This window comes from Oncorhynchus mykiss, chromosome 13, assembly GCF_057628025.1.
Source record: "Oncorhynchus mykiss isolate SJ-2025 chromosome 13, ASM5762802v1, whole genome shotgun sequence".
NCBI classification, from domain to species: Eukaryota; Metazoa; Chordata; class Actinopteri; order Salmoniformes; family Salmonidae; genus Oncorhynchus; species Oncorhynchus mykiss.
In genome coordinates, this window is record NC_143034.1 from 83,848,871 (window position 1) to 83,870,421 (window position 21,551).

General features: G+C 55.0%; 1 protein-coding gene across 1 annotated transcript in view; it reads left to right on the forward strand.

The window, feature by feature from the left end:
• LOC118947116 (uncharacterized) overlaps positions 1 to 21,551 on the forward strand; it is a 62,094-nt gene that overhangs the window by 5,352 nt on the left and 35,191 nt on the right. The window lies entirely within an intron of this gene.

Genomic DNA, 21,551 nt, shown 5'->3' on the forward strand with positions numbered 1-21,551 from the left:
ACCGGGGTCACAGACTGGTTGAGCAGCACCGACCTTAATCACAGACTGGTTGAGCAGCACCGACCTTAGTCACAGACTGGTTGAGCAGCACCGACCGGGGTCACAGACTGGTTGAGCAGCACCGACCTTAGTTACAGACTGGTTGACTAGCACCGACCTTAGTCACAGTCTGGTTGAACAGCACCGACCTTAGTCACAGACTGGTTGAGCAGCACCGACCTTAGTCACAGACTGGTTGAGCAGCACCGACCTTAGTCACAGACTGGTTGAGCAGCACCGACCGGGGTCACAGACTGGTTGAACAGCACCGACCTTAGTCACAGACTGGTTGAGCAGCACTTACCTTAGTTACAGACTGGTTGAACAGCACCGACCTTAGTCACAGACTGGTTGAACAGCACCGACCTTAGTTACAGACTGGTTGAACAGCACCGACCTTAGTCACAGACTGGTTGAACAGCACCGACCTTAGTCACAGACTGGTTGAACAGCACCGACCTTAGTCACAGACTGGTTGAGTAGCACCGACCGGGGTCACAGACTGGTTGAGTAGCACTGACCTTAGTTACAGACTGGTTGAGCAGCACCGACCTTAGTTACAGACTGGTTGAGCAGCACCGACCTTAGTCACAGACTGGTTGAGCAGCACCGACCTTAGTCACAGACTGGTTGAGCAGCACCGACCGGGGTCACAGACTGGTTGAGCAGCACCGACCTTAGTCACAGACTGGTTGAGCAGCACCGACCTTAGTCACAGACTGGTTGAGCAGCACCGACCGGGGTCACAGACTGGTTGAGCAGCACCGACCGGGGTCACAGACTGGTTGAGTAGCACCGACCGGGGTCACAGACTGGTTGAGCAGCACCGACCTTAGTCACAGACTGGTTGAGCAGCACCGACCGGGGTCACAGACTGGTTGAGCAGCACTGACCTTAGTCACAGACTGGTTGAGCAGCACCGACCTTAGTCACAGACTGGTTGAGCAGCACCGACCGGGGTCACAGACTGGTTGAGCAGCACCGACCGGGGTCACAGACTGGTTGAACAGCACCGACCTTAGTTACAGACTGGTTGAGCAGCACCGACCTTAGTTACAGACTGGTTGAACAGCACCGACCTTAGTCACAGACTGGTTGAGCAGCACTGACCTTAGTCACAGACTGGTTGAGCAGCACCGACCTTAGTCACAGACTGGTTGAGCAGCACCGACCTTAGTCACAGACTGGTTGAGCAGCACCGACCTTAGTTATAGACTGGTTGAGCAGCACCCACCTTAGTTACAGACTGGTTGAGCAGCACCACCCGGGTCACAGACTGGTTGAACAGCACCGACCTTAGTCACAGACTGGTTGAACAGCACCGACCTTAGTCACAGACTGGTTGAGCAGCACCGACCGGGGTCACAGACTGGTTGAGCAGCACCGTCCGGGGTCACAGACTGGTTGAACAGCACCGACCGGGGTCACAGACTGGTTGAGCAGCACCGACCGGGGTCACAGACTGGTTGAACAGCACCGACCTTAGTCACAGACTGGTTGAGCAGCACTGACCTTAGTCACAGACTGGTTGAGCAGCACCGACCGGGGTCACAGACTGGTTGAGCAGCACCGACCTTAGTCACAGACTGGTTGAACAGCACCGACCTTAGTCACAGACTGGTTGAGCAGCACCGACCTTAGTCACAGACTGGTTGAGCAGCACCGACCTTAGTCACAGACTGGTTGAACAGCACCGACCTTAGTCACAGACTGGTTGAGTAGCACCGACCTTAGTCACAGACTGGTTGAGCAGCACCAACCTTAGTCACAGACTGGTTGAGTAGCACCGACCTTAGTCACAGACTGGTTGAGCAGCACCGACCAGGGTCACAGACTGGTTGAGTAGCACCGACCTTAGTCACAGACTGGTTGAGTAGCACCGACCTTAGTCACAGACTGGTTGAACAGCACCGACCTTAGTCACAGACTGGTTGAGTAGCACCAACCTTAGTCACAGACTGGTTGAGTAGCACCGACCTTAGTCACAGACTGGTTGAGCAGCACCGACCAGGGTCACAGACTGGTTGAGTAGCACCGACCTTAGTCACAGACTGGTTGAACAGCACCGACCTTAGTCACAGACTGGTTGAGTAGCACCGACCTTAGTTACAGACTGGTTGAGCAGCACCGACCTTAGTCACAGACTGGTTGAGCAGCACCGACCTTAGTTACAGACTGGTTGAGCAGCACCGACCTTAGTTACAGACTGGTTGAGCAGCACCACCAGACTGTGACTAAGGCACCGACCTTAGTTACAGACTGGTTGAGCAGCAACGACCTTAGTCACAGACTGGTTGAGCAGCACCGACCTTAGTCACAGACTGGTTGAGCAGCACCGACCTTAGTCACAGACTGGTTGAGCAGCACCGACCTTAGTCACAGACTGGTTGAGCAGCACAGACCTTAGTCACAGACTGGTTGAACAGCACCGACCTTAGTCACAGACTGGTTGACTAGCACCGACCTTAGTCACAGTCTGGTTGAACAGCACCGACCTTAGTCACAGTCTGGTTGAACAGCACCGACCTTAGTCACAGACTGGTTGAGCAGCACCGACCGGGGTCACAGACTGGTTGAGCAGCACCGACCTTAGTCACAGACTGGTTGAGCAGCACCGACCTTAGTCACAGACTGGTTGAGCAGCACCGACCTTAGTTACAGACTGGTTGAGCAGCACCGACCGGGGTCACAGACTGGTTGAGCAGCACCGACCTTAATCACAGACTGGTTGAGCAGCACCGACCTTAGTCACAGACTGGTTGAGCAGCACCGACCTTAGTTACAGACTGGTTGACTAGCACCGACCTTAGTCACAGTCTGGTTGAACAGCACCGACCTTAGTCACAGACTGGTTGAGCAGCACCGACCTTAGTCACAGACTGGTTGAGCAGCACCGACCTTAGTCACAGACTGGTTGAGCAGCACCGACCGGGGTCACAGACTGGTTGAACAGCACCGACCTTAGTCACAGACTGGTTGAGCAGCACTTACCTTAGTTACAGACTGGTTGAACAGCACCGACCTTAGTCACAGACTGGTTGAACAGCACCGACCTTAGTTACAGACTGGTTGAACAGCACCGACCTTAGTCACAGACTGGTTGAACAGCACCGACCTTAGTCACAGACTGGTTGAGCAGCACCGACCTTAGTCACAGACTGGTTGAGTAGCACCGACCGGGGTCACAGACTGGTTGAGTAGCACTGACCTTAGTTAAAGACTGGTTGAGCAGCACCGACCTTAGTTACAGAATGGTTGAGCAGCACCGACTTTAGTCACAGACTGGTTGAGCAGCACCGACCTTAGTCACAGACTGGTTGAGCAGCACCGACCGGGGTCACAGACTGGTTGAGCAGCACCGACCTTAGTCACAGACTGGTTGAGCAGCACCGACCTTAGTCACAGACTGGTTGAGCAGCACCGACCGGGGTCACAGACTGGTTGAGCAGCACCGACCTTAGTCACAGACTGGTTGAGCAGCACCGACCGGGGTCACAGACTGGTTGAGTAGCACCGACCGGGGTCACAGACTGGTTGAGCAGCACCGACCTTAGTCACAGACTGGTTGAGCAGCACCGACCGGGGTCAAAGACTGGTTGAGCAGCACTGACCTTAGTCACAGACTGGTTGAGCAGCACCGACCTTAGTCACAGACTGGTTGAGCAGCACCGACCGGGGTCACAGACTGGTTGAGCAGCACCGACTGGGGTCACAGACTGGTTGAACAGCACCGACCTTAGTTACAGACTGGTTGAGCAGCACCGACCTTAGTCACAGACTGGTTGAACAGCACCGACCTTAGTCACAGACTGGTTGAGCAGCACTGACCTTAGTCACAGACTGGTTGAGCAGCACCGACCTTAGTCACAGACTGGTTGAGCAGCACCGACCTTAGTCACAGACTGGTTGAGCAGCACCGACCTTAGTTACAGACTGGTTGAACAGCACCCACCTTAGTTACAGACTGGTTGAGCAGCACCACCCGGGTCACAGACTGGTTGAACAGCACCGACCTTAGTCACAGACTGGTTGAACAGCACCGACCTTAGTCACAGACTGGTTGAGCAGCACCGACCGGGGTCACAGACTGGTTGAGCAGCACCGTCCGGGGTCACAGACTGGTTGAACAGCACCGACCGGGGTCACAGACTGTTTGAGCAGCACCGACCGGGGTCACAGACTGGTTGAACAGCACCGACCTTAGTCACAGACTGGTTGAGCAGCACTGACCTTAGTCACAGACTGGTTGAGCAGCACCGACCGGGGTCACAGACTGGTTGAGCAGCACCGACCTTAGTCACAGACTGGTTGAACAGCACCGACCTTAGTCACAGACTGGTTGAGCAGCACCGACCTTAGTCACAGACTGGTTGAGCAGCACCGACCTTAGTCACAGACTGGTTGAACAGCACCGACCTTAGTCACAGACTGGTTGAGTAGCACCGACCTTAGTCACAGACTGGTTGAGCAGCACCAACCTTAGTCACAGACTGGTTGAGTAGCACCGACCTTAGTCACAGACTGGTTGAGCAGCACCGACCAGGGTCACAGACTGGTTGAGTAGCACCGACCTTAGTCACAGACTGGTTGAGTAGCACCGACCTTAGTCACAGACTGGTTGAACAGCACCGACCTTAGTCACAGACTGGTTGAGTAGCACCAACCTTAGTCACAGACTGGTTGAGTAGCACCGACCTTAGTCACAGACTGGTTGAGCAGCACCGACCAGGGTCACAGACTGGTTGAGTAGCACCGACCTTAGTCACAGACTGGTTGAACAGCACCGACCTTAGTCACAGACTGGTTGAGTAGCACCGACCTTAGTTACAGACTGGTTGAGCAGCACCGACCTTAGTCACAGACTGGTTGAGCAGCACCGACCTTAGTTACAGACTGGTTGAGCAGCACCGACCTTAGTTACAGACTGGTTGAGCAGCACCGACCTTAGTCACAGACTGGTTGAGCAGCACCACCCGGGTCACAGACTGGTTGAGTAGCACTGACCTTAGTCACAGACTGGTTGAGCAGCACCGACCTTAGTCACAGACTGGTTGAGCAGCACCGACCTTAGTCACAGACTGGTTGAGCAGCACCGACCTTAGTCACAGACTGGTTGAACAGCACCGACCTTAGTCACAGACTGGTTGAACAGCACCGACCTTAGTCACAGACTGGTTGAGCAGCACCGACCTTAGTCACAGACTGGTTGAGTAGCACCGACCGGGGTCACAGACTGGTTGAGCAGCACCGACCTTAGTCACAGACTGGTTGAGTAGCACCGACCGGGGTCACAGACTGGTTGAGCAGCACCGACCTTAGTTACAGACTGGTTGAGCAGCACAGACCTTAGTTACAGACTGGTTGAACAGCACCGACCTTAGTCACAGACTGGTTGAGTAGCACCGACCGGGGTCACAGACTGGTTGAGCAGCACCGACCTTAGTTACAGACTGGTTGAGCTCCACCGACCTTAGTCACAGACTGGTTGAGCAGCACAGACCTTAGTCACAGACTGGTTGAGCAGCACCGACCTTAGTCACAGACTGGTTGAGTAGCACCGACTGGGGTCACAGACTGGTTGAGCAGCACCGACCTTAGTTACAGACTGGTTGAGCAGCAACGACCTTAGTCACAGACTGGTTGAGCAGCACCGACCTTAGTCACAGACTGGTTGAGCAGCACCGACCTTAGTCACAGACTGGTTGAGCAGCACCGACCTTAGTTACAGACTGGTTGAGCAGCACAGACCTTAGTCACAGACTGGTTGAGCAGCACCGACCTTAGTCACAGACTGGTTGAGTAGCACCGACTGGGGTCACAGACTGGTTGAGCAGCACCGACCTTAGTTACAGACTGGTTGAGCAGCAACGACCTTAGTCACAGACTGGTTGAGCAGCACCGACCTTAGTCACAGACTGGTTGAGCAGCACCGACCTTAGTCACAGACTGGTTGAGCAGCACCGACCTTAGTCACAGACTGGTTGAGCAGCACAGACCTTAGTCACAGACTGGTTGAACAGCACCGACCTTAGTCACAGACTGGTTGAACAGCACCGACCGGGGTCACAGACTGGTTGAACAGCACCGACCGGGGTCACAGACTGGTTGAACAGCACTGACCTTAGTCACAGACTGGTTGAGCAGCACCGACCTTAGTCACAGACTGGTTGAACAGCACCGACCGGGGTCACAGACTGGTTGAACAGCACCGACCGGGGTCACAGACTGGTTGAGCAGCACCGACCTTAGTCACAGACTGGTTGAGCAGCACCGACCTTAGTCACATACTGGTTGAACAGCACCGACCGGGGTCACAGACTGGTTGAACAGCACCGACCGGGGTCACAGACTGGTTGAGCAGCACCGACCTTAGTCACAGACTGGTTGAGCAGCACCGACCTTAGTCACAGACTGGTTGAGCAGCACCGACCTTAGTCACAGACTGGTTGAGCAGCACCGACCTTAGTTACAGACTGGTTGAACAGCACCCACCTTAGTTACAGACTGGTTGAGCAGCACCACCCGGGTCACAGACTGGTTGAACAGCACCGACCTTAGTCACAGACTGGTTGAACAGCACCGACCTTAGTCACAGACTGGTTGAGCAGCACCGACCGGGGTCACAGACTGGTTGAGCAGCACCGTCCGGGGTCACAGACTGGTTGAACAGCACCGACCGGGGTCACAGACTGGTTGAGCAGCACCGACCTTAGTCACAGACTGGTTGAGCAGCACCGACCGGGGTCAAAGACTGGTTGAGCAGCACTGACCTTAGTCACAGACTGGTTGAGCAGCACCGACCTTAGTCACAGACTGGTTGAGCAGCACCGACCTTAGTCACAGTCTGGTTGAGCAGCACCGACCGGGGTCAAAGACTGGTTGAGCAGCACTGACCTTAGTTACAGACTGGTTGACTAGCACCGACCTTAGTCACAGTCTGGTTGAACAGCACCGACCTTAGTCACAGACTGGTTGAACAGCACCGACCTTAGTCACAGACTGGTTGAGCAGCACCGACCTTAGTCACAGACTGGTTGAGCAGCACCGACCGGGGTCACAGACTGGTTGAACAGCACCGACCTTAGTCACAGACTGGTTGAGCAGCACTTACCTTAGTTACAGACTGGTTGAACAGCACCGACCTTAGTCACAGACTGGTTGAACAGCACCGACCTTAGTTACAGACTGGTTGAACAGCACCGACCTTAGTCACAGACTGGTTGAACAGCACCGACCTTAGTCACAGACTGGTTGAACAGCACCGACCTTAGTCACAGACTGGTTGAGTAGCACCGACCGGGGTCACAGACTGGTTGAGTAGCACTGACCTTAGTTAAAGACTGGTTGAGCAGCACCGACCTTAGTTACAGAATGGTTGAGCAGCACCGACTTTAGTCACAGACTGGTTGAGCAGCACCGACCTTAGTCACAGACTGGTTGAGCAGCACCGACCGGGGTCACAGACTGGTTGAGCAGCACCGACCTTAGTCACAGACTGGTTGAGCAGCACCGACCTTAGTCACAGACTGGTTGAGCAGCACCGACCGGGGTCACAGACTGGTTGAGCAGCACCGACCTTAGTCACAGACTGGTTGAGCAGCACCGACCGGGGTCACAGACTGGTTGAGTAGCACCGACCGGGGTCACAGACTGGTTGAGCAGCACCGACCTTAGTCACAGACTGGTTGAGCAGCACCGACCGGGGTCAAAGACTGGTTGAGCAGCACTGACCTTAGTCACAGACTGGTTGAGCAGCACCGACCTTAGTCACAGACTGGTTGAGCAGCACCGACCGGGGTCACAGACTGGTTGAGCAGCACCGACTGGGGTCACAGACTGGTTGAACAGCACCGACCTTAGTTACAGACTGGTTGAGCAGCACCGACCTTAGTTACAGACTGGTTGAACAGCACCGACCTTAGTCACAGACTGGTTGAGCAGCACTGACCTTAGTCACAGACTGGTTGAGCAGCACCGACCTTAGTCACAGACTGGTTGAGCAGCACCGACCTTAGTCACAGACTGGTTGAGCAGCACCGACCTTAGTTACAGACTGGTTGAACAGCACCCACCTTAGTTACAGACTGGTTGAGCAGCACCACCCGGGTCACAGACTGGTTGAACAGCACCGACCTTAGTCACAGACTGGTTGAACAGCACCGACCTTAGTCACAGACTGGTTGAGCAGCACCGACCGGGGTCACAGACTGGTTGAGCAGCACCGTCCGGGGTCACAGACTGGTTGAACAGCACCGACCGGGGTCACAGACTGTTTGAGCAGCACCGACCGGGGTCACAGACTGGTTGAACAGCACCGACCTTAGTCACAGACTGGTTGAGCAGCACTGACCTTAGTCACAGACTGGTTGAGCAGCACCGACCGGGGTCACAGACTGGTTGAGCAGCACCGACCTTAGTCACAGACTGGTTGAACAGCACCGACCTTAGTCACAGACTGGTTGAGCAGCACCGACCTTAGTCACAGACTGGTTGAGCAGCACCGACCTTAGTCACAGACTGGTTGAACAGCACCGACCTTAGTCACAGACTGGTTGAGTAGCACCGACCTTAGTCACAGACTGGTTGAGCAGCACCAACCTTAGTCACAGACTGGTTGAGTAGCACCGACCTTAGTCACAGACTGGTTGAGCAGCACCGACCAGGGTCACAGACTGGTTGAGTAGCACCGACCTTAGTCACAGACTGGTTGAGTAGCACCGACCTTAGTCACAGACTGGTTGAACAGCACCGACCTTAGTCACAGACTGGTTGAGTAGCACCAACCTTAGTCACAGACTGGTTGAGTAGCACCGACCTTAGTCACAGACTGGTTGAGCAGCACCGACCAGGGTCACAGACTGGTTGAGTAGCACCGACCTTAGTCACAGACTGGTTGAACAGCACCGACCTTAGTCACAGACTGGTTGAGTAGCACCGACCTTAGTTACAGACTGGTTGAGCAGCACCGACCTTAGTCACAGACTGGTTGAGCAGCACCGACCTTAGTTACAGACTGGTTGAGCAGCACCGACCTTAGTTACAGACTGGTTGAGCAGCACCGACCTTAGTCACAGACTGGTTGAGCAGCACCACCCGGGTCACAGACTGGTTGAGTAGCACTGACCTTAGTCACAGACTGGTTGAGCAGCACCGACCTTAGTCACAGACTGGTTGAGCAGCACCGACCTTAGTCACAGACTGGTTGAGCAGCACCGACCTTAGTCACAGACTGGTTGAACAGCACCGACCTTAGTCACAGACTGGTTGAACAGCACCGACCTTAGTCACAGACTGGTTGAGCAGCACCGACCTTAGTCACAGACTGGTTGAGTAGCACCGACCGGGGTCACAGACTGGTTGAGCAGCACCGACCTTAGTCACAGACTGGTTGAGTAGCACCGACCGGGGTCACAGACTGGTTGAGCAGCACCGACCTTAGTTACAGACTGGTTGAGCAGCACAGACCTTAGTTACAGACTGGTTGAACAGCACCGACCTTAGTCACAGACTGGTTGAGTAGCACCGACCGGGGTCACAGACTGGTTGAGCAGCACCGACCTTAGTTACAGACTGGTTGAGCTCCACCGACCTTAGTCACAGACTGGTTGAGCAGCACAGACCTTAGTCACAGACTGGTTGAGCAGCACCGACCTTAGTCACAGACTGGTTGAGTAGCACCGACTGGGGTCACAGACTGGTTGAGCAGCACCGACCTTAGTTACAGACTGGTTGAGCAGCAACGACCTTAGTCACAGACTGGTTGAGCAGCACCGACCTTAGTCACAGACTGGTTGAGCAGCACCGACCTTAGTCACAGACTGGTTGAGCAGCACCGACCTTAGTTACAGACTGGTTGAGCAGCACAGACCTTAGTCACAGACTGGTTGAGCAGCACCGACCTTAGTCACAGACTGGTTGAGTAGCACCGACTGGGGTCACAGACTGGTTGAGCAGCACCGACCTTAGTTACAGACTGGTTGAGCAGCAACGACCTTAGTCACAGACTGGTTGAGCAGCACCGACCTTAGTCACAGACTGGTTGAGCAGCACCGACCTTAGTCACAGACTGGTTGAGCAGCACCGACCTTAGTCACAGACTGGTTGAGCAGCACAGACCTTAGTCACAGACTGGTTGAACAGCACCGACCTTAGTCACAGACTGGTTGAACAGCACCGACCGGGGTCACAGACTGGTTGAACAGCACCGACCGGGGTCACAGACTGGTTGAACAGCACTGACCTTAGTCACAGACTGGTTGAGCAGCACCGACCTTAGTCACAGACTGGTTGAACAGCACCGACCGGGGTCACAGACTGGTTGAACAGCACCGACCGGGGTCACAGACTGGTTGAGCAGCACCGACCTTAGTCACAGACTGGTTGAGCAGCACCGACCTTAGTCACATACTGGTTGAACAGCACCGACCGGGGTCACAGACTGGTTGAACAGCACCGACCGGGGTCACAGACTGGTTGAGCAGCACCGACCTTAGTCACAGACTGGTTGAGCAGCACCGACCTTAGTCACAGACTGGTTGAGCAGCACCGACCTTAGTCACAGACTGGTTGAGCAGCACCGACCTTAGTTACAGACTGGTTGAACAGCACCCACCTTAGTTACAGACTGGTTGAGCAGCACCACCCGGGTCACAGACTGGTTGAACAGCACCGACCTTAGTCACAGACTGGTTGAACAGCACCGACCTTAGTCACAGACTGGTTGAGCAGCACCGACCGGGGTCACAGACTGGTTGAGCAGCACCGTCCGGGGTCACAGACTGGTTGAACAGCACCGACCGGGGTCACAGACTGGTTGAGCAGCACCGACCGGGGTCACAGACTGGTTGAACAGCACCGACCTTAGTCACAGACTGGTTGAGCAGCACTGACCTTAGTCACAGACTGGTTGAGCAGCACCGACCGGGGTCACAGACTGGTTGAGCAGCACCGACCTTAGTCACAGACTGGTTGAACAGCACCGACCTTAGTCACAGACTGGTTGAGCAGCACCGACCTTAGTCACAGACTGGTTGAGCAGCACCGACCTTAGTCACAGACTGGTTGAACAGCACCGACCTTAGTCACAGACTGGTTGAGTAGCACCGACCTTAGTCACAGACTGGTTGAGCAGCACCAACCTTAGTCACAGACTGGTTGAGTAGCACCGACCTTAGTCACAGACTGGTTGAGCAGCACCGACCAGGGTCACAGACTGGTTGAGTAGCACCGACCTTAGTCACAGACTGGTTGAGTAGCACCGACCTTAGTCACAGACTGGTTGAACAGCACCGACCTTAGTCACAGACTGGTTGAGTAGCACCAACCTTAGTCACAGACTGGTTGAGTAGCACCGACCTTAGTCACAGACTGGTTGAGCAGCACCGACCAGGGTCACAGACTGGTTGAGTAGCACCGACCTTAGTCACAGACTGGTTGAACAGCACCGACCTTAGTCACAGACTGGTTGAGTAGCACCGACCTTAGTTACAGACTGGTTGAGCAGCACCGACCTTAGTCACAGACTGGTTGAGCAGCACCACCCGGGTCACAGACTGGTTGAGTAGCACTGACCTTAGTCACAGACTGGTTGAGCAGCACCGACCTTAGTCACAGACTGGTTGAGCAGCACCGACCTTAGTCACAGACTGGTTGAGCAGCACCGACCTTAGTCACAGACTGGTTGAACAGCACCGACCTTAGTCACAGACTGGTTGAACAGCACCGACCTTAGTCACAGACTGGTTGAGCAGCACCACCCGGGTCACAGACTGGTTGAGCAGCACCGACCTTAGTTACAGACTGGTTGAGCAGCACCGACCTTAGTCACAGACTGGTTGAGCAGCACCACCCGGGTCACAGACTGGTTGAGTAGCACTGACCTTAGTCACAGACTGGTTGAGCAGCACCGACCTTAGTCACAGACTGGTTGAGCAGCACCGACCTTAGTCACAGACTGGTTGAGCAGCACCGACCTTAGTCACAGACTGGTTGAACAGCACCGACCTTAGTCACAGACTGGTTGAACAGCACCGACCTTAGTCACAGACTGGTTGAGCAGCACCGACCTTAGTCACAGACTGGTTGAGTAGCACCGACCGGGGTCACAGACTGGTTGAGCAGCACCGACCTTAGTCACAGACTGGTTGAGTAGCACCGACCGGGGTCACAGACTGGTTGAGCAGCACCGACCTTAGTTACAGACTGGTTGAGCAGCACAGACCTTAGTTACAGACTGGTTGAACAGCACCGACCTTAGTCACAGACTGGTTGAGTAGCACCGACCGGGGTCACAGACTGGTTGAGCAGCACCGACCTTAGTTACAGACTGGTTGAGCTCCACCGACCTTAGTCACAGACTGGTTGAGCAGCACAGACCTTAGTCACAGACTGGTTGAGCAGCACCGACCTTAGTCACAGACTGGTTGAGTAGCACCGACTGGGGTCACAGACTGGTTGAGCAGCACCGACCTTAGTTACAGACTGGTTGAGCAGCAACGACCTTAGTCACAGACTGGTTGAGCAGCACCGACCTTAGTCACAGACTGGTTGAGCAGCACCGACCTTAGTCACAGACTGGTTGAGCAGCACCGACCTTAGTTACAGACTGGTTGAGCAGCACAGACCTTAGTCACAGACTGGTTGAGCAGCACCGACCTTAGTCACAGACTGGTTGAGTAGCACCGACTGGGGTCACAGACTGGTTGAGCAGCACCGACCTTAGTTACAGACTGGTTGAGCAGCAACGACCTTAGTCACAGACTGGTTGAGCAGCACCGACCTTAGTCACAGACTGGTTGAGCAGCACCGACCTTAGTCACAGACTGGTTGAGCAGCACCGACCTTAGTCACAGACTGGTTGAGCAGCACAGACCTTAGTCACAGACTGGTTGAACAGCACCGACCTTAGTCACAGACTGGTTGAACAGCACCGACCGGGGTCACAGACTGGTTGAACAGCACCGACCGGGGTCACAGACTGGTTGAACAGCACTGACCTTAGTCACAGACTGGTTGAGCAGCACCGACCTTAGTCACAGACTGGTTGAACAGCACCAACCGGGGTCACAGACTGGTTGAACAGCACCGACCGGGGTCACAGACTGGTTGAGCAGCACCGACCTTAGTCACAGACTGGTTGAGCAGCACCGACCTTAGTCACATACTGGTTGAACAGCACCGACCGGGGTCACAGACTGGTTGAACAGCACCGACCGGGGTCACAGACTGGTTGAGCAGCACCGACCTTAGTCACAGACTGGTTGAGCAGCACCGACCTTAGTCACAGACTGGTTGAGCAGCACCGACCTTAGTCACAGACTGGTTGAGCAGCACCGACCTTAGTCACAGACTGGTTGAACAGCACCGACCGGGAGCACAGACTGGTTGAGCAGCACCGACCTTAGTCACAGACTGGTTGAGCAGCACCGACCTTAGTCACAGACTGGTTGAACAGCACCGACCGGGGTCACAGACTGGTTGAGCAGCACCGACCTTAGTCACAGACTGGTTGAACAGCACCGACCGGGGTCACAGACTGGTTGAACAGCACCGACCGGGGTCACAGACTGGTTGAGCAGCACCGACCTTAGTCACAGACTGGTTGAACAGCACCGACCTTAGTCACAGACTGGTTGAGCAGCACCGACCTTAGTCACAGACTGGTTGAGCAGCACCGACCTTAGTTACAGACTGGTTGAGCAGCACCGACCTTAGTCACAGACTGGTTGAGCAGCACTGACCTTAGTCACAGACTGGTTGAGCAGCACCGACCTTAGTCACAGACTGGTTGAGCAGCACCGACCTTAGTCACAGACTGGTTGAGCAGCACTGACCGGGGTCACAGACTGGTTGAGCAGCACCGACCTTAGTCACAGACTGGTTGAGCAGCACCGACCGGGGTCACAGACTGGTTGAACAGCACCGACCTTAGTCACAGACTGGTTGAGCAGCACCGACCTTAGTTACAGACTGGTTGAACAGCACCGACCTTAGTCACAGACTGGTTGAACAGCACCGACCTTAGTTACAGACTGGTTGAACAGCACCGACCTTAGTCACAGACTGGTTGAACAGCACCGACCTTAGTCACAGACTGGTTGAACAGCACCGACCTTAGTCACAGACTGGTTGAGTAGCACCGACCGGGGTCACAGACTGGTTGAGTAGCACTGACCTTAGTTACAGACTGGTTGAGCAGCACCGACCTTAGTTACAGACTGGTTGAGCAGCACCGACCTTAGTCACAGACTGGTTGAGCAGCACCGACCGGGGTCACAGACTGGTTGAGTAGCACCGACCGGGGTCACAGACTGGTTGAGCAGCACCGACCTTAGTCACAGACTGGTTGAGCAGCACCGACCGGGGTCACAGACTGGTTGAGCAGCACTGACCTTAGTCACAGACTGGTTGAGCAGCACCGACCTTAGTCACAGACTGGTTGAACAGCACCGACCTTAGTCACAGACTGGTTGAGCAGCACCGACCGGGGTCACAGACTGGTTTAGCAGCACCGACCGGGGTCACAGACTGGTTGAACAGCACCGACCTTAGTCACAGACTGGTTGAGCAGCACCGACCTTAGTCACAGACTGGTTGAGCAGCACTTACCTTAGTTACAGACTGGTTGAGCAGCACCGACCTTAGTCACAGACTGGTTGAGCAGCACCGACCTTAGTCACAGACTGGTTGAGCAGCACCGACCTTAGTCACAGACTGGTTGAGCAGCACCGACCTTAGTCACAGACTGGTTGAGCAGCACCGACCTTAGTCACAGACTGGTTGAGCAGCACCGACCTTAGTTACAGACTGGTTGAGCAGCACCACCCGGGTCACAGACTGGTTGAACAGCACCGACCTTAGTCACAGACTGGTTGAACAGCACCGACCTTAGTCACAGACTGGTTGAACAGCACCGACCTTAGTCACAGTCTGGTTGAACAGCACCGACCTTAGTTACAGACTGGTTGAACAGCACCGACCTTAGTCACAGACTGGTTGAGCATCACCGACCTTAGTCACAGACTGGTTGAGCAGCACCGACCTTAGTCACAGACTGGTTGAACAGCACCGACCGGGGTCACAGACTGGTTGAACAGCACCGACCTTAGTCACAGACTGGTTGAGCAGCACCGACCTTAGTTACAGACTGGTTGAGTAGCACCGACCTTAGTCACAGACTGGTTGAGCAGCACAGACCTTAGTCACAGACTGGTTGAGCAGCACCGACCTTAGTTACAGACTGGTTGAGTAGCACCGACCTTAGTCACAGACTGGTTGAACAGCACCGACCTTAGTCACAGACTGGTTGAGTAGCACCGACCTTAGTTACAGACTGGTTGAGCAGCACCGACCTTAGTCACAGACTGGTTGAGCAGCACCGACCTTAGTTACAGACTGGTTGAGCAGCACCGACCTTAGTTACAGACTGGTTGAGCAGCACCGACCTTAGTCACAGACTGGTTGAGCAGCACCACCCGGGTCACAGACTGGTTGAGTAGCACTGACCTTAGTCACAGACTGGTTGAGCAGCACCGACCTTAGTCACAGACTGGTTGAGCAGCACCGACCTTAGTCACAGACTGGTTGAGTAGCACCGACCGGGGTCACAGACTGGTTGAGCAGCACCGACCTTAGTTACAGACTGGTTGAGCAGCAACGACCTTAGTCACAGACTGGTTGAGCAGCACCGACCTTAGTCACAGACTGGTTGAGCAGCACCGACCTTAGTCACAGACTGGTTGAGCAGCACCGACCTTAGTCACAGACTGGTTGAGCAGCACCGACCTTAGTCACAGACTGGTTGAGCAGCACCGACCTTAGTCACAGACTGGTTGAACAGCACCGACCGGGGTCACAGACTGGTTGAGCAGCACCGACCTTAGTCACAGACTGGTTGAGCAGCACCGACCTTAGTCACAGACTGGTTGAACAGCACCGACCGGGGTCACAGACTGGTTGAGCAGCACTGACCTTAGTCACAGACTGGTTGAACAGCACCGACCGGGGTCACAGACTGGTTGAACAGCACCGACCGGGGTCACAGACTGGTTGAGCAGCACCGACCTTAGTCACAGACTGGTTGAACAGCACCGACCTTAGTCACAGACTGGTTGAGCAGCACCGACCTTAGTCACAGACTGGTTGAGCAGCACCGACCTTAGTTACAGACTGGTTGAGCAGCACCGACCTTAGTCACAGACTGGTTGAGCAGCACTGACCGGGGTCACAGACTGGTTGAGCAGCACCGACCTTAGTCACAGACTGGTTGAGCAGCACCGACCGGGGTCACAGACTGGTTGAACAGCACCGACCTTAGTCACAGACTGGTTGAGCAGCACCGACCTTAGTTACAGACTGGTTGAACAGCACCGACCTTAGTCACAGACTGGTTGAACAGCACCGACCTTAGTTACAGACTGGTTGAACAGCACCGACCTTAGTCACAGACTGGTTGAACAGCACCGACCTTAGTCACAGACTGGTTGAACAGCACCGACCTTAGTCACAGACTGGTTGAGTAGCACCGACCGGGGTCACAGACTGGTTGAGTAGCACTGACCTTAGTTACAGACTGGTTGAGCAGCACCGACCTTAGTTACAGACTGGTTGAGCAGCACCGACCTTAGTCACAGACTGGTTGAGTAGCACCGACCGGGGTCACAGACTGGTTGAGCAGCACCGACCTTAGTCACAGACTGGTTGAGCAGCACCGACCGGGGTCACAGACTGGTTGAGCAGCACCGACCTTAGTTACAGACTGGTTGAGCAGCACCGACCGGGGTCACAGACTGGTTGAGTAGCACCGACCGGGGTCACAGACTGGTTGAGCAGCACCGACCTTAGTCACAGACTGGTTGAGCAGCACCGACCGGGGTCACAGACTGGTTGAGCAGCACTGACCTTAGTCACAGACTGGTTGAGCAGCACCGACCTTAGTCACAGACTGGTTGAACAGCACCGACCTTAGTCACAGACTGGTTGAGCAGCACCGACCGGGGTCACAGACTGGTTTAGCAGCACCGACCGGGGTCACAGACTGGTTGAACAGCACCGACCTTAGTTACAGACTGGTTGAGCAGCACCGACCTTAGTCACAGACTGGTTGAGCAGCACCGACCTTAGTCACAGACTGGTTGAGCAGCACCGACCTTAGTCACAGACTGGTTGAGTAGCACCGACTGGGGTCACAGACTGGTTGAGCAGCACCGACCTTAGTTACAGACTGGTTGAGCAGCAACGACCTTAGTCACAGACTGGTTGAGCAGCACCGACCTTAGTCACAGACTGGTTGAGCAGCACCGACCTTAGTCACAGACTGGTTGAGCAGCACCGACCTTAGTTACAGACTGGTTGAGCAGCACAGACCTTAGTCACAGACTGGTTGAGCAGCACCGACCTTAGTCACAGACTGGTTGAGTAGCACCGACTGGGGTCACAGACTGGTTGAGCAGCACCGACCTTAGTTACAGACTGGTTGAGCAGCAACGACCTTAGTCACAGACTGGTTGAGCAGCACCGACCTTAGTCACAGACTGGTTGAGCAGCACCGACCTTAGTCACAGACTGGTTGAGCAGCACCGACCTTAGTCACAGACTGGTTGAGCAGCACAGACCTTAGTCACAGACTGGTTGAACAGCACCGACCTTAGTCACAGACTGGTTGAACAGCACCGACCGGGGTCACAGACTGGTTGAACAGCACCGACCGGGGTCACAGACTGGTTGAACAGCACTGACCTTAGTCACAGACTGGTTGAGCAGCACCGACCTTAGTCACAGACTGGTTGAACAGCACCGACCGGGGTCACAGACTGGTTGAACAGCACCGACCGGGGTCACAGACTGGTTGAGCAGCACCGACCTTAGTCACAGACTGGTTGAGCAGCACCGACCTTAGTCACAGACTGGTTGAACAGCACCGACCGGGGTCACAGACTGGTTGAACAGCACCGACCGGGGTCACAGACTGGTTGAGCAGCACCGACCTTAGTCACAGACTGGTTGAGCAGCACCGACCTTAGTCACAGACTGGTTGAGCAGCACCGACCTTAGTCACAGACTGGTTGAGCAGCACCGACCTTAGTCACAGACTGGTTGAACAGCACCGACCGGGAGCACAGACTGGTTGAGCAGCACCGACCTTAGTCACAGACTGGTTGAGCAGCACCGACCTTAGTCACAGACTGGTTGAACAGCACCGACCGGGGTCACAGACTGGTTGAGCAGCACCGACCTTAGTCACAGACTGGTTGAACAGCACCGACCGGGGTCACAGACTGGTTGAACAGCACCGACCGGGGTCACAGACTGGTTGAGCAGCACCGACCTTAGTCACAGACTGGTTGAACAGCACCGACCTTAGTCACAGACTGGTTGAGCAGCACCGACCTTAGTCACAGACTGGTTGAGCAGCACCGACCTTAGTTACAGACTGGTTGAGCAGCACCGACCTTAGTCACAGACTGGTTGAGCAGCACTGACCTTAGTCACAGACTGGTTGAGCAGCACCGACCTTAGTCACAGACTGGTTGAGCAGCACCGACCTTAGTCACAGACTGGTTGAGTAGCACCGACCGGGGTCACAGACTGGTTGAGCAGCACCGACCTTAGTTACAGACTGGTTGAGCAGCAACGACCTTAGTCACAGACTGGTTGAGCAGCACCGACCTTAGTCACAGACTGGTTGAGCAGCACCGACCTTAGTCACAGACTGGTTGAGCAGCACCGACCTTAGTCACAGACTGGTTGAGCAGCACCGACCTTAGTCACAGACTGGTTGAGCAGCACCGACCTTAGTCACAGACTGGTTGAACAGCACCGACCGGGGTCACAGACTGGTTGAGCAGCACCGACCTTAGTCACAGACTGGTTGAACAGCACCGACCGGGGTCACAGACTGGTTGAACAGCACCGACCGGGGTCACAGACTGGTTGAGCAGCACCGACCTTAGTCACAGACTGGTTGAACAGCACCGACCTTAGTCACAGACTGGTTGAGCAGCACCGACCTTAGTCACAGACTGGTTGAGCAGCACCGACCTTAGTTACAGACTGGTTGAGCAGCACCGACCTTAGTCACAGACTGGTTGAGCAGCACTGACCTTAGTCACAGACTGGTTGAGCAGCACCGACCTTAGTCACAGACTGGTTGAGCAGCACCGACCTTAGTCACAGACTGGTTGAGCAGCACTGACCGGGGTCACAGACTGGTTGAGCAGCACCGACCTTAGTCACAGACTGGTTGAGCAGCACCGACCGGGGTCACAGACTGGTTGAACAGCACCGACCTTAGTCACAGACTGGTTGAGCAGCACCGACCTTAGTTACAGACTGGTTGAACAGCACCGACCTTAGTCACAGACTGGTTGAACAGCACCGACCTTAGTTACAGACTGGTTGAACAGCACCGACCTTAGTCACAGACTGGTTGAACAGCACCGACCTTAGTCACAGACTGGTTGAACAGCACCGACCTTAGTCACAGACTGGTTGAGTAGCACCGACCGGGGTCACAGACTGGTTGAGTAGCACTGACCTTAGTTACAGACTGGTTGAGCAGCACCGACCTTAGTTACAGACTGGTTGAGCAGCACCGACCTTAGTCACAGACTGGTTGAGCAGCACCGACCGGGGTCACAGACTGGTTGAGTAGCACCGACCGGGGTCACAGACTGGTTGAGCAGCACCGACCTTAGTCACAGACTGGTTGAGCAGCACCGACCGGGGTCACAGACTGGTTGAGCAGCACTGACCTTAGTCACAGACTGGTTGAGCAGCACCGACCTTAGTCACAGACTGGTTGAACAGCACCGACCTTAGTCACAGACTGGTTGAGCAGCACCGACCGGGGTCACAGACTGGTTTAGCAGCACCGACCGGGGTCACAGACTGGTTGAACAGCACCGACCTTAGTTACAGACTGGTTGAGCAGCACCGACCTTAGTCACAGACTGGTTGAGCAGCACCGACCTTAGTCACAGACTGGTTGAGCAGCACCGACCTTAGTCACAGACTGGTTGAGTAGCACCGACTGGGGTCACAGACTGGTTGAGCAGCACCGACCTTAGTTACAGACTGGTTGAGCAGCAACGACCTTAGTCACAGACTGGTTGAGCAGCACCGACCTTAGTCACAGACTGGTTGAGCAGCACCGACCTTAGTCACAGACTGGTTGAGCAGCACCGACCTTAGTTACAGACTGGTTGAGCAGCACAGACCTTAGTCACAGACTGGTTGAGCAGCACCGACCTTAGTCACAGACTGGTTGAGTAGCACCGACTGGGGTCACAGACTGGTTGAGCAGCACCGACCTTAGTTACAGACTGGTTGAGCAGCAACGACCTTAGTCACAGACTGGTTGAGCAGCACCGACCTTAGTCACAGACTGGTTGAGCAGCACCGACCTTAGTCACAGACTGGTTGAGCAGCACCGACCTTAGTCACAGACTGGTTGAGCAGCACAGACCTTAGTCACAGACTGGTTGAACAGCACCGAACTTAGTCACAGACTGGCTGAACAGCACCGACCGGGGTCACAGACTGGTTGAACAGCACCGACCGGGGTCACAGACTGGTTGAACAGCACTGACCTTAGTCACAGACTGGTTGAGCAGCACCGACCTTAGTCACAGACTGGTTGAACAGCACCGACCGGGGTCACAGACTGGTTGAACAGCACCGACCGGGGTCACAGACTGGTTGAGCAGCACCGACCTTAGTCACAGACTGGTTGAGCAGCACCGACCTTAGTCACAGACTGGTTGAACAGCACCGACCGGGGTCACAGACTGGTTGAACAGCACCGACCGGGGTCACAGACTGGTTGAGCAGCACCGACCTTAGTCACAGACTGGTTGAGCAGCACCGACCTTAGTCACAGACTGGTTGAGCAGCACCGACCTTAGTCACAGACTGGTTGAGCAGCACCGACCTTAGTCACAGACTGGTTGAACAGCACCGACCGGGAGCACAGACTGGTTGAGCAGCACCGACCTTAGTCACAGACTGGTTGAGCAGCACCGACCTTAGTCACAGACTGGTTGAACAGCACCGACCGGGGTCACAGACTGGTTGAGCAGCACCGACCTTAGTCACAGACTGGTTGAACAGCACCGACCGGGGTCACAGACTGGTTGAACAGCACCGACCGGGGTCACAGACTGGTTGAGCAGCACCGACCTTAGTCACAGACTGGTTGAACAGCACCGACCTTAGTCACAGACTGGTTGAGCAGCACCGACCTTAGTCACAGACTGGTTGAGCAGCACCGACCTTAGTTACAGACTGGTTGAGCAGCACCGACCTTAGTCACAGACTGGTTGAGCAGCACTGACCTTAGTCACAGACTGGTTGAGCAGCACCGACCTTAGTCACAGACTGGTTGAGCAGCACCGACCTTAGTCACAGACTGGTTGAGCAGCACTGACCGGGGTCACAGACTGGTTGAGCAGCACCGACCTTAGTCACAGACTGGTTGAGCAGCACCGACCGGGGTCACAGACTGGTTGAACAGC